We start from the raw sequence: 14,704 nt of genomic DNA, 5'->3' as shown, positions 1-14,704 counted from the left end.
AATTTTCTTTACTAGTCTTTAGGCAGGTAAAGGTGGTTCTTTCTACTGTTCTTTCCTTCCCTTGCTACTGTCCAATGGGGAAGAAAAATACTAAAAATTCACAAAATCAGAGGGACTGAGGCTGGAAGGGGCCTCTGGATATCATCTAGTCCATACCTCCTGCTCAAGGAAGACCACCTAGACTTGGTTGCCTTGGACCATGTCTAGATAGCTACTGAATAACCCCAAGGAAAGAGGTTGCACAGCTTTTTTGGGCAATCTGTGCCAGTGCTTGGTCATTGAAAAAATATTTCCTGATGTTCAGACAAAGCCTCCTGTATTTCAGTGCATGGTCCTTGCCCAATCACTGAACCCTACTGAAAAGAGCCTGGCTGTGCCTTCTTTGCTGCAAGGACACAATGCTTGCTCCCATTCAACTCGGTGTACATCAGAACTCCCAGTCCTTTTCTGCCAATTTACTTTCCATATGACTGTCCACCAGCAAATAGTCATTCACAGGATTGTTACTTCCCAGATGCAAGACTTTGCACTTCTCCTTGTTGAACTTCATGAATCAGCCCATCTCTCTATCCTTTCAAGGTAACTGTTTTTTTTTTTTACAGGGCAGAAAAAACAGGTTAGAATAGGTTCATTTTCAAAACTATTTTTATTATATTTTTTTAATCTTCTCAGAAAAAGCTTTACTCTGTGGTGAGCTGTGTTTCTTTGTGAAATGAGGTGAAATTTTTTGGTAGTAAGAGGAGAAGTTAGTTTCAGCCTTTTCCACAGGGTCGCTCCATAATTTAATTTGAAAATTCACCCTGTCTAGTTGTATGACAGTAATGTGCCTTTGAATAGAAATGCAAATTTTAGCTTGTGACATAGAAAAACTCCTTTTTGAAATTTTCTAAGAGTATGTTATAGAATTATATTCTGGAATTTCGCATTTGCTGCACATTTTGCAGATATGTGTGCATATAACATTCATATAAGGGTTCAGAAAGTATAATTCAATTAATGAATCTCTTTAACATAATTTATTTGGGGCAATGAGTCAAATGTTACTTTAAAGGTAGTTGGAAGACGCTTTTCTGTATTCCAAAAAGCACGTTTTAAAGCACATAGGGTGAGATTAATTTTATTGTGTTGCATCACTGGTGTAATTTGGTCTGAGCATTTGATCATATAAAACAAGCCTGACTCTTAGATGCAATATTTCCATGGGCCTCTTCTTGATGAAAGCCCATCTGGATTTCCTGGATGGGGTCTCCCCTCTTTGAAAACACTGAGAATTTTATATTTTGGTGGATGCAGGATTTGGTCCTTTGTGCAAATTACAAACATTGGTCTTTGAAGATTTGTATGTCCTTTGGTGTTTAGGCACTTTAGCCAATATCTCTAAACAGAGGTCCATACTATTTAACATCTGTTTTTATTGGTGCAGGTCAGACATAGATAGGTAGTCTCAAATGGGTGAGTATAGATACACACGATTTGTCTTGGTTGTAATCATGCAAACATGCAGAGAAATTGTGGGCAGCGTCCATTCCAGGAGCAGACACGGGGATGTTGTATTCATGTCTGAATATGAGAAAAATAAAGGAGATAAAAAACCAAGCATACCAGACCAACCAACATACCAAAAATTTATTAATCCCTTTCCTGGCCCTAATAGCTCTTGTCCAGCAACAACAAATCCAGCTTGGGTAGGCAGACAGTGGGCTTTATGTGTTGCTCCCTTTTGAGGAAACTATTATCAAATTTGAGATATAGTTTTTAATCCTAAATGCAATGTTTTCCTAATCTGTGATATTAGAAACCATTCAGAAATAAAAAGTGGGTTTGCTTGTTTGTTCGGTTGGGTTTTTTTCAGTTTGGTTGATCAGTTTTTGGTTTAATTTTTCCTAAGCAAATTATATTACCTGCAGTCCAGGAAAATCATGTCCCTGAACAAAACACAAGAAAGCAACCTTTATGTAAATACTAGAGGAAGCCAAACACCTAGAGGTGCTGCATGTGCAGGCTAGAGAAGGGTCTGAATAAATGCTTACATAGTAAACCAGATAATTTGTGCTACTCTGGCTTAGTTGATTGCTGCGCACAAGTATGAACTATGATATCAGGAGGGGCTATCCTCAGAAGTTGCAAGATACATAATGGTATAAAATTGAATGGATTTATTCAGTATCATATGAAACCTGGTGTGGCAGATTATGAACTCTGACCTTAGCAAGACACGTTCTTCTTTTATGGATGGAGCAAAAGCAGGTTTCTTTGCAAGTAGTATTAGGCTCTTGGCATTTTTTGTTTCTTACTCATGATGCTGCAGGGATATTGAATATAGCTTTTTTTTTTTTTTTTTCAATTAAGATAGCCTTTTCCAAAATCTATGGTAAAGGATATTTCTTTGAGTTACCCAAAATTGTTTGGGGATTCTGTGATAGAAGATAGCATGTATAGTATTGTTTGTGTATATTATTGTATCTGTATGGGTCAGAGTTCCCCTTTGATGGATACTGGTCATGGGCTGCCACTGACTAGCTATGTCTTTCTGACTTTCTAGTGTTTCTGTGAGTTCCCAGAAAGAGGGAAGGACTAATCTGATTAATCTCTTTTCACCTAGGTCAAATGTTCAGACTAGTGCAGATAAGGCACTCAGCTTTAAAATGTTGATGCTACCTCACTGTGATACCCCAGTGTATGCGCACATGTAGATGCACACGTATGGGCCTTATTTCTTTTCTTTGAAATGCAGTGAGGAGGTGTTGTGATTATGGGTTCATCATCTGAACTTGCCAAGTACTTTGAGACACTCCTCAGAAACTGTCCAAAATACACAGGTTTGAGGAGGAGCTGCAGCAAACTCCTGGCGATACTTTACTATGGTGTCCAAGGGTAAAAATGAGATTTGCCAGTCCAAGACTACTTAATTTTATCGTTTCATCCCTCATGGCAGTGATATAAGGTGACTTTATTAGGAATTGATTGTGCCGCATTTGTTGCTCTCTTTTATGTCTTTTTGTCACTGTAAGTCTGCTTACTTCAGTCTCATTAATTCTGGTGGACTCAAGGATAGGAGAGATAATGGGGAGGAAAAGACACAACTTTTAACTGTTCTCCCATGCTTCATGTTCTCCCATGAAACAGTGCCATTGTTGACTCTGTTTAAGTATGCTCTGATCAGCTTCTACTCAGCGAGAACTTTGGGACCTAGGACCTATTCTCAAGCACTCTTGTTTATGTTGCCCAATTTATAAAAACAAAACAACCCCACAAAAAACAAAAAGAAAAGCTTAAATGATTTAGGAGATTGTGTGCAGTTTCCTTGAACTGTGGAAGTGTACAAAGCATTGGATCTTCTGGCTATAAAATTGATGGTTTCTGCCTTCATTCCACAATCTGAAAAAGGCCAGAGAAACTTTTTCAGGTGCATTGGTTTTCAGGATGTAATTAGCTTTGTTAGTTCTGCATCTTAAAACATTCAGAACTACAAATAGGCTTGAAACGCCCCGTCCTTTGTGGGTGCTCTGTCAAGCATGAGGCAGTTTGAGTGATGAACTCAAAATTTTTCCTGCCTGTGCCTTCCTATCATATTTAGTTTCTCATGTTATTCTGGTTTTTTAGACATGATCTTCTGTGTTTGTACCAAAGCCTACTTGCAAGAGAGAGCCTGGTCTCCAGACTGTAGATTTCTCTGGGCTGCAGAGGCTGCCTCCTCTCCTTTCAGGTTTCAGAGCAATAGGGAGAGGGACAAAGCTCTTTTTTCCTCTCCTCAGCATGCATCCCCTCAAAGATTACCACCCAGAATACTTGTGTGCTGGGAGCACCAGGAATAGAAATGCAACCCAGCATGTTAAGTTTCATACCGGCACTGGCATTTAGAATTGGAATGGACATTTAAGTGCCCACACTGTGCATATTACCACTGCTGCAAAAACAACACTACAGACACTTCTGGCAGGATCATCTTACTCTCTGCAGCAGGAAAAACAGATTGTGTAAAAAGGACAAATAAATTCCTCTGCTTGCGTGCATAGCCCACTTCTGACTTGGCAATATATTTTGACTGCTCTCTGTAAACTGAATTATCATGCTGTCTTCAGGTGAATGCTACTCTGCTTCTATGTAGAAATCACATATTTAGGTGTAACATGACTATACAATTTGATAGTGTAAGTGCCAGATGGCATGTGCTACTGCAGTAACTGGATGGACACCTTTCAGGTCTGTGAAACGCCTAGTAGAGTTTCAGTTGCTATATACCTTATAATTAACTCTCAGTGCCTGAAAATGTACCTATGTATGTTGCATGTATACATTTGCACATGTACAAAAAATCATATAGATATACACAATGTACTGCGTATTAGTGTGTATGTGTAGATGTATACATACAAAGTACAAAGTACAGAATATTTGTGTAGGTACAGAGAGATATAGTAACAAACTATATGTTACTGCATGGTTGTAATGGCATTTCCTTGTATCACATTTATCAGGTTACAAGCAGCTAATAATTTTCTTCTTCTACTCACAGCCGAGCATAATGGCATCCACTCATAAATCAACATCAACATGGAACATTGCTTAGCAAATATAAATGTATGTGCATTGCAGAATGATCAGAGATTACGAAAATATATCAGAAGTCAAAAGTAGCTTCTGGAGAAATGCTATGTCTTTAGTTTATTGAGATTGTTTGGAGGATCCTAATGTACTGTCACTGAAAGAATAATTTTTCCTTTACAATCTACTTAGCAAAGATTTATTGATCCTTTTCCCCTTCATAGAGAATTACTGATCCATTTTAGAAAATCAGATTTTCACACCTTTCACGAGAATGTGCAGAGCGCAGTTCTCTAGGGATTGCCAAGGAAGTTGACTTTGACATGAAATCCCTAGGTACCGGCACACAACTGCCTATAGTCTCATCACTGATTTGTTGCACAGGGTGGTAAAATACTTTTATACATTTATAGAGAAATGATTGCACTGCAAGGACTTATTTTTCCATGCTAGTGGATGTATTCAAGGTCCTGTTATTTGTGTAAACAGCATTTTTGAGGGGAGTTGGTTCTTCTCATCTCTGATGTTATAAACAGTAAGGTAAGATAAAAGTTGTTGAAATTCATGTTGCAAAGCAGTACGGTACTGTAGAATTTTTCAGTGTGTGTAAATAACTTTCTTCAAGATGTCTACTCTCTATCCTCATTATTGTAGTATCCCAGGTAGCTAAGCATTAGGCATGTTATATTGAAGTATGCATCATAATGAAGGTGATTTATTATAATTAAAACAGCATGGAGAGCAGCTTTTATTAGACATATTGTTTCACAGGAGAGCTTAATAAAGAGCATTATTATTAGTTATAGATCTGTGTGAAGGATGTTGTTTACTGAGAGTTATGTGAGTATTAGTCAAAGTCTGAAGTTGCTCATTTGAGCTGTCCACTGGACGGGGAAAAAAACCCAAAAAACATTCAGCACAGCAAAGAGAAGAATTTTAAGATTGGAGGGGAGAGAGAGAGACAGAGACAGAGAAAAGGAAATGCCGAGTGCATGAAGTGTTCTCTGCAGGAGCAGTTCTAGAATACTTTATTACATATCTACGGAGACAATGGCATGGACTGTAAGTAGCTCCTGTCTCTCAATATAATAATGCACATAAAGTCGGGGTCAGATTGGGTTCGCTCTGGGCTTTGATGCTGTAGAAGGTCACCAAGGGGATCGATGGACAAAAATGAGACCTGAGTTTCATGCAATCAATGAGATTTTTCTATTTAAAGTGGACTCTGTGTGTGAGTCTCGGAGCTTCAAATATGCTTTTGCTCAGCTTGAGCAGATTGAGAGAAAGATGTACTGTAAATGTGTTGTTTGTTTTAATAACTGCTGGCACAAATACTGCATATCTAAACAGTTTAATCTGACAAACTCTATTATGAAGTTGCATGAGCTGCGAATAAATGGACAAATTAGCAGCTACTTTGAATGTTAATTACACTGAGTTTTTATTCTGTTTCTGTCAATTGTAATTGCCTGGCATTTAGATAACGTTTAAAATATGATTAGAGAACTACTTAATCATTTGGTTCAAAATCATGTGGGATTTACCTGTTCTATAAAAAAAAAATACATTCTACTAATAATTTCCCAGTCCTCTATACTCATTGTAGTCAATTCCTTAATTTCTTTAGAAATGGTTCACATTTCCACAGATTAAAACAAGTTCTTACCTGCCTTTGGTGAAGAAGCTTCATTCTTCTGAGTAGTAAGTGGATAATTGGTACAGGATTGCTTTGATAATTTTATCCCTAAAGTTTCCAGAAAGGTGAAAGATCATACATTGTTTTGCCTTTATTGTAAACAGTGATTTCTGTAGGAAGAGGGAAGCAATCAGGAAGAATATGACCAGTGAGTCTGACATAGCTGTAACATTAGTGACAGTAAATAATTGACTGATATGAAGGAGGTTTATCTCTGTCTTGAAATAGTTAAGGAATTAAAGCAAATTATAGGCCATTTTCTAATCACCAATGTATATGATTTTAACTACTTTGAAGTTGATGGAATTGTTCCAAATTTACACTGCTCTAACAGATCCATGTCATGACACTGTTTTCAATTTCAAAGCAAGTCAGCTATCGGACTGCGCTTTGTAAATGAGAAAGCCACTTAAATCTGGGATTTAAATGATCTGATTGTATGGTTTTGAAAGCTAAAATAGCTAAATATGCTTCTGCCCCGCTCCCACAGCTGTTGTCTTTCAGTAGATTTCAGAGAAATAAAGTGTTTTCTGAGATTCTATTTCACAAATTGAAGTGTTCAGATATTAGAGACGGTTTATCCCACATTGCTGCATAAGTGAATGCCCACCAGTGTCGATGAGGGAGGAAAGGGGGAAGCAGCAAACCCAACCCACTGCATTTTTCAATCTATTATTAAAAATGTCTTTTTAATTACAGTTAATACATTAAATGTAGTCCATCAACACAATCCCAAACAATCTCAAACCAAAGAAACAAACCAGGACTTTGACAGACTTTTTCACATAAATATGTTAGATTCAGAGTAATTGCAGTTTTGTGAGAAGATCATTAGAAATTGTAGTTTTTTTACAGTTCAGGTCTAAATTTGTTTGCTGGATTCTGAAAAATGCTGCAAAGAAGAGTAGGTGTACAGAAGACAACTTAAGCTTCTGCCTTAATCTGATTTCTGCTAGAAGGGTCATTTAAAATTCAAGCAGAATTTCTGTTTACCTGAAATTTTTTTTTGTATTTGCTTCTTCTCTTAATGTCCTTAGTGTTGCATATTGGGATATGTTAAACATTTTCTAGTTAAGTCTCTTTGATAAAAGATAGAAGTTAATGAATTAGTTGGATTTTTAAAAGAAAATATTGACAATAAAAGCCCATTGCAGTAAGCACATTGCACTGGAAAACTAGGGTCTCTAGCAGTTAATGGAAAGAGTAAGCAATTGCAGGTAGCTTATATAAAACTCAAACAATAGCACAACCTGTGATAGATTGGAAGGTCATATGGAAAAGGGGTAGAAAGAAAGTACCAAAACATCTGTTAATTTTTTCTGTGGACACACTTGAGTAAAGTATTTCTCTTTTTGCTTTGGTTGCAAATATAGGAAGGTGAAAAACAATGGCACATAAAAATTCCATTGTTAATTTGTAGAACAACTACCTTTATTTAGCCACTATTGAGGTGTGTACCTTTTTTGGACAAGAGGTCTGGCATGATTCTCACTGACGAGTCACTGAGAGTTAAATTATGTGTTTTGCAGTAGATAAAATGGCTGCTGCCCTTTAGAGTACTTACTTTGAGTTAAGCCTATGCAGCCTCTTTTGACCTCCTCAGAGACATCAGCTGATTTTTACAGCCACCTCCAACTGGTTTAAGTTCTCAAGTGTTCACTCATGAAAATGTTTTTGAGTTTTATAGTAAAGTTCCTGCTTGCAAAAGAAGGAGCAGAGGCAACTGGGTTTCTATGCAAAGATTTTTGCAGAATTAGGTGGTGAATTAAGGCATGATTCCCTGATAAGGCCTTACATATGAGGCTAATAAAAAGATGGTTTTTCAATTCTCTGGTTTAAATGTACTGTATATTTCATTTTACTTTATCATTCTGAGTGAGGAAGGTTGGAAGATGAACTGTGCATAGAACAGCAGGAGCATGTGGACCACAAGGAAAAGAAATACTAATGATCCAAGACTGAGGAAACAGATAATTCAAATGAAAAATTTTGCACACTGGGAAAATAGTGAATGTAATTTATAAGGACTTCACCTTAATATTCACATATAATATACTTTCCTTTTTATATTAACTAACGAACGATCCTAAAAAGCAATTTTTTACACTTTTCTCTCCTACCCATTTTAAAATACTGGAAAGCAGACATGTAAATTAAAGCTTTCCATGGATATTTTTAACTTCTGCAACCTGCTTATTCAACATGTCGTCCTAGGTCTCGCTGATCTTAGCAGCATTACAAGGATCATATTTTCACACAGATGAACCATTCTTGGCAATTTCTCCAATAGATTTGACACAAACATTCTTTTCTTTGATATTGGAGATACAAGCTTTCTATTTTTGACCTATTTTTTTCTTCTGACCGACATATTTATTGAGGCTATTGCAAGGAAAATCCCACTTCCATTAATATTTCACTTCTGTGTTTCTTTCTCTTGCAGAATTTCAGGTTGATAGAGCAGTAAGAGCGTCTTGGTCAATGTCAGCTTATGTATGGGCATGTGTCAATAAAAACAAAACAAAGTTTTGTTTAGAATTGCTATTTGAATGAATACACATGTGCAGTAGTTAATATGTATATATGTATCATTTTGATGCTTTCTTCATGATTCTACTGATTTAGATCAACATGTAGCATTTATTGATCTGTTCTGATGGCATATCTAGTTTCAGAGAAGATTTTGATTGATTGTCCTCATCCAGAGTGAATTCTTTCTTCATCTCTCTAGAGTTTTCAGTGGCGTTGGCTGTGGATAACAAGCAGACAAAATATTTTTTCTTGAGGATGTATTTGTATACATGTATTATCATGTTTGAAATCCAAGTAATTATTCAATGCCCTTTGCTTTTTCCATCTGACCAACTTGACACACTTATGCTAAAAGTCTATAAACTATTGGTAGTAGTATAGATACCTCTATATGTCAATCCTCCATTCTACAGAATGAGATTATTGAAACTAATGTACCGCATGGAGTAGGAATGTCTTCTGTGACTTGTGTTGTTTGTTTCATCAGTCAAATATTCATCTCCTATTACCTTTTAAATTAAATTTTTCAGTTTTAAGAATTCCATGCAGGCAAATCTATATTAAGAAGGTTGTAAAATTATTACATACTTTGCATTTCTTGATTTTAATGTACGATTTTTAATGTAAAAGTGTCTTGATTTTTAATGTAAAAATGTAGGATACCTTACTGCATATTTCAACAATAGATGTTTATTGCAATGACTCTGTTCTCAGTTTAGGTCAAGAGGTAAGAATGCACTTGTATTCACCTGGATAAACAATCTATGTATCCACCCCTTAATCACTGGTACCAGATGCAAGCATCAAATATATTGTAATGGTCAGGTTTAGGACCACAGTCAAGAACTGGACTTGGATCAGCTCTCTTTTTATGCTGTCTAATTTCTACCTTCTCCTCCTATGGTCTAAATGATCTCTGCCATTTTATCTCTAAGTTCCTTCTACTTGCCGAATGAGATAAAAAGAAAGGGATGTAGTCCTCCATTTTTTGTCTTTCCCTTTATAAACTGAAAAATTCACCCCAGAAGTCTGAAAAGGAAAGGTATGAATGCCAATCTTATTTCCTGAAATTCTCCATTAACTAGATCTCTTGGTTAGACTCAGTAAGATGCCCATGTCTCTCAGGTTACTGTCCAAAAAAAATCTCAGACTGTCTTGAACACTTTAATAAAAGCCATGTCCCCACTTCTTTTCATGCTATTAATTGGTTTGGGGTTTTTGTAGACCAACAGTAATTCTCCCCCATAGAGTTTTGTGTGCATGCTTTTAACCATCCTGAAGAATGAGACTGCTGATATGGAGTTAATTCCCTTTTCTGAAAATCCAAACTAAAAAAAAACATGCTTGGAGGCTATACTGCCAAAAATGCATGTTTGGAACAGTGGATAAACCTCAGGACCTTGCAGAAATCAACTGCCACATCACTTGTATGGTTCCCTGAGAACTGGAGTCTGCAATGTTGACCAAAAGGAGGTCTTTGCTTCATGCCAATTCAAGACAACTTCCTTTAGTTTTAAGCTGCAGTCTACCTCTGGATGGCAGTACGGTCACTGTGAACAGGTCAGAGCTCCTCCAGTTTTCTCTTGGGAAGTACATATCTGGCAAATTTGTTTAGTCTTCACGCACGCCATTGATGTTTGCCTTTACCTCAAGCTTTCAAAATTTGACATAAGAAGTGAAGTCTCTAGGCTGAAGTCTATTGTTTTTAAGGTTTTCAATCCTTTCTTCCAAGTCAGTGATCCATTCTAGTTGTTCAGCACTTTGAGAAGCTTCTCCTTTTGGAGAAGTTTTTCTGGGTTTCATTACAGTACCTGATCTGAATGCTCTCCAGAAGTTGTTGAGAATGTAGAGTAGGAGCTCCCCTTGTTAGCGTTCAGGAACACATAATCACAGAATGATTATATGCAGGTGTTTTTATTGCAGAGTTCTGGGTGTCAGGGGACACAGACGCTGCCATGGGTTCGGGAAGAACGTGTTTTAATACTCTATCGTTATATAACTTACATATTAATTATTAAACTTACATTGTTCTATTGTATACATTGATTTCATCCAAGCATGGATTTCTCATGATCCCCCTCAAACCCCTAACATAGCTTCTCATGATTCTTTAAACAATAAATAAATCTAATTACATCTAACAATTATGTCATTTATCATATACTGACTACACAGGTGCAGTTTCACATGATCTAGCAAATACAAGGCCTAACATTTCCCAGGGCCTACCTTTAACATTTTCCCAGGGCCTACTAAGCCAAACTTTCTTTCTAGCTCCCTGAAAATTCTATGATTTTAAAATCTTTTGCTATCACTCTCAGACTAGGTATATTTAGTTATAATGTTATTTGCTCACAGTTTATTTCTTTTGGTAGACTTAAGCTCGAGCGTGTTAAATATTTTCGCATTATATAAGGATATTCAGTGTTGGTAATAAGTTTTCTTGAGCTACAAGGAAACTGGAGGCATATTAGTAATAAGTTTTTACCCCTGTCCTTTTGAGTTGCAAGCAGGAATTTCCTGACAGATTTTCCCAAAGTTTAGTGTAAGTTTTTCTCTTTGGTATTTAGAATGTATCAGGTTTGTTAATTTTTTTTTCTTGCAAAGAAATGGTGCAAGCCAAAGCAATGGGATTTGGAGCAGTACAGGGAGATAAAAATGTGACTTGGATGTGAAATTATGATTTTTATGCTCCAAGCTGAAATTGTTTTCTGGGTAATATCTATGCATGTTATTGTCCTTTGTTAAAAATGTTGTACTAGTGTAAACCTGTGCAGTGTACGCATACTACAGAAAGTATGATTTTATTATTGTATCTATGACTCCAACTGGGATTCTAAAAGGGACTCAGCTGTGCATTGTCATCAACAATGTTACAAACCGTGTTCCACTTTCTTGTGCGCATTTTCAATCTCATTGCCTTAAATGGAGGGCTGAATTACACTTGAAGAATCCTAGTGAAGGCAAAAGGTGTAGAATAGGTGTTACTGAGGTCATAACTTGTTAATGATGTTAACATCATATACAAGGCAGGAGAGAACCCCCTTTGATAGTGAGATCCTAGGTTAAGTCTGTAGAGACATTTACAGGGAAACCCAGCAAATTTTTTAATTACTTTTGGAGAGGAAAATAAACACAAACCAATATGTTCTTTACCTTTTACATTCATTGTCAGTGCAGTGTTTTACACTTTTCACAAGATGCAAAAAGTATTTATCTGATTCAGAGCAAGTTTGAGGTGAAAGACTTTTGGTGTTATAGATTGGAAGACACCACAACTGTGCACAACTGTGCATTCCTGTGTTACACGTTTCTCTGACCAGTAGATCTTTAAATGTCACAAACAGAAGTGCTTTTTCTACTTATCTTGATTTCAGTATGTATGATTAGTCCAAGGTTACATGCTTGAAGGACCATTTTATACCCTTCAGATATAGATAAATGACTACAATATCTTAAAGCCATAATTTAACCACAGTATAAATATGGCTTTGTGTTTATCACAGCAGTTCAGTTACTCTGTCACAACAAATTTAAGATATCTGGTTGGGCTTCTCTTAGTGCTTTTTAGTATGTTGTCATCTTTTCTTAAAAGACTGCTAGGGTTCTATACAGACACTAGTTCATGTAGGAGAAAGAAACTATATAGATGGAGTGAGACAGGTCACATGGAATGATCACTAAACATTGGGGTTGGAAGCCCAGCATAAGTGTTCACTTGTGTTGTCACTTCTTCATGTGATAACTCTTTGTTTGTGGTCTTCCAGATCCCTTTGATATTAAAGAAAGTGTGTGTCTTTCCAAAGCTTTACCTTACTTGTGATAGTAGTTGTGAGAGAGAGGTGGAACCTAATGCACTTTCATTTAACAATTTATCTTCATAAGTGCACATTCTCTTCATAAGTGCACATTCCCATTTTGTTTTCTCTTCTTGTTTGTAATAACATAATGAAAAATAGTGGAAGTCTGTGGCTAGAACTTTTCTTCAGAAAACCAGCCCAGTTGAACAATTTGTTCAACTGTTTGTACGGTTAGATTATCTGTCCTCCTATTACTCCGTCTGCTGGAATCAGACAGGTTGGGAAATGATGTAGAGTTGGGAACAGTCCCCTGAGCGAAGCTTTGTACATCTGGCTGTGAGAGACTTCTAAAATTATAAATGCTTTAAACTACTAGATAAGGCAGATTTTGATGTGATGAAGTCCAGGGAATTGCTGCTTAAGCATGCAATTCATGTTAATGCACCCCAATCCATGGTGAGTTGCTGATTAATCTGAGTGGGTTATAGCATAGCATCTCAGTAGCTTTTCTTTAACTGATACATGGAACAGAATTCAATGCTTCTTCACACTGAATACATGACCTTAGAAAACCAAAAAGCAGTCTGTGAGTGTTTTTTTTTTTGTTTAGGTTTTTGTTTTTGTTTTGTTTTGGTTTGGTTTGGTTTTTTTTTGTTTTATTGCGGCTTTAGATTTTTCCTTCCTTTATTAACGTCTATTCCATACAACACTTGGTCTTGAAATAGAATGAGATTGGTATTCAATGCTTAATACTCACAGTCCTCTAAAATTGGGATTTCTCCCCTTTCCCCTTGCCCTCCAAAGTATTCCCTTTGAGTTCAAAGCTTATGTATTTCTCTTATGTATTTCTTCTTCCCACATGAAGAGGTAGTTTTGAGCCCAACAGTGTTACTTACGTGGAGACTACAGTTTGTCTTTTCTGCTGTACTTTGGTGAGTTACATAGGTAATATTTGTGCACATATCTTGGTGCTACAAAACTGATCTCGTATCCTGGCTAAGTATCAAGTCTGAGAACATTTAATATTTTTGCTATTTTGACTGCATAAGTGAATCAATTTTGAGTAGAAGTGTTTTGATTCCATGTAGGAATTGCTGGTTATCTTTTACTAGTAATCCCCTATGTAGGCCTGTGGGTGTACTACTTTACATTCTCCTGGTAACAAGCAAATATTTTGTGATAGTCGCTTAAGTGGCCTTATTGTGCTCCCTAGGAAGATGCCCTACTTGTGAGCACAAAATTGGTAGCACATGCTTATTGGGGAGAAAAAGCTTTTTCAAAAACCATTGCTGCTGCTATTGCAGTAATGGGATATCAAACAGGCAAAATTGTATGTGTTGTCAATGTCTGCAATATAATTTCATTGACTTACAATGTTTAAAGTAAAGGCGTGATGGTAAGCTTATACAAGGTGTCACATTGAAGTAATCACCCACCAACTTGGTTTTATGGTAAAAGAGAACATTTTAATATCCACATGAATTCTGAGGACACTCCAGCTTGCATGAAAACACAGAGATCAAAGTATATGACTAAGCATTCTGATACTGTAGTGCTGAGAAATACTTAAATAACCCAACAAATAAATAAATGAAGTAAATGTGGGTAAAAGTAAATATGAAAGCTGATTTTAACCTGTGAATAAGAGTTTGGTCTAAAACCAAAAAAGAAAAGGGAAAAAAAAGGGTATAGTTTAATTTTTCTTACCCCACATGTAGCCACTTATATTTATTTGCTGCTTGCCTAAGTCTCTTTGCTTATGCTTTTATTTTGCCAAGATTTCTCTTCAGCAATCTTCAGAGTAATGTTTTAGGTTGGAATCAGATTATAACAAGGATACATGAACTGGGACTGTCAGGCCTGTGAGTTGAGCAGAGCTACCTGTCTGTGTGAAAAGGGAGCTCAAGCAGTGTCACAGCTGTGTGGGTCCTCCACTCCTTTTCCTAAGTTGTAGATCTGAATCATAGTACTGGGGTTGGCTGGCTGGAGGCAAATTGCTTTGTAGCAGCACATATGATGCTGTGTTTGGATTTGTGACTAAAACAGTACTGAAAAAACTAAAACCCCAGTGTTTTGGCTATCACAGAACAGTGCTTGTGCAGTTCTGGGAAGAAGCTGGGAAAGGATAGTC

General features: G+C 36.7%; 1 protein-coding gene across 5 annotated transcripts in view; it reads left to right on the top strand.

Annotated features, from left to right (window-relative positions):
- Positions 1 to 14,704, top strand: part of POU6F2 (POU class 6 homeobox 2) — a 311,090-nt gene that overhangs the window by 33,857 nt on the left and 262,529 nt on the right. The gene's annotated exons all lie outside the window — the stretch shown is intronic.

Source organism: Motacilla alba, chromosome 2 (genome assembly GCF_015832195.1).
Source record: "Motacilla alba alba isolate MOTALB_02 chromosome 2, Motacilla_alba_V1.0_pri, whole genome shotgun sequence".
Lineage (NCBI taxonomy): Eukaryota > Metazoa > Chordata > Aves > Passeriformes > Motacillidae > Motacilla > Motacilla alba.
This window is presented reverse-complemented; position numbering and strand designations above follow the sequence as displayed.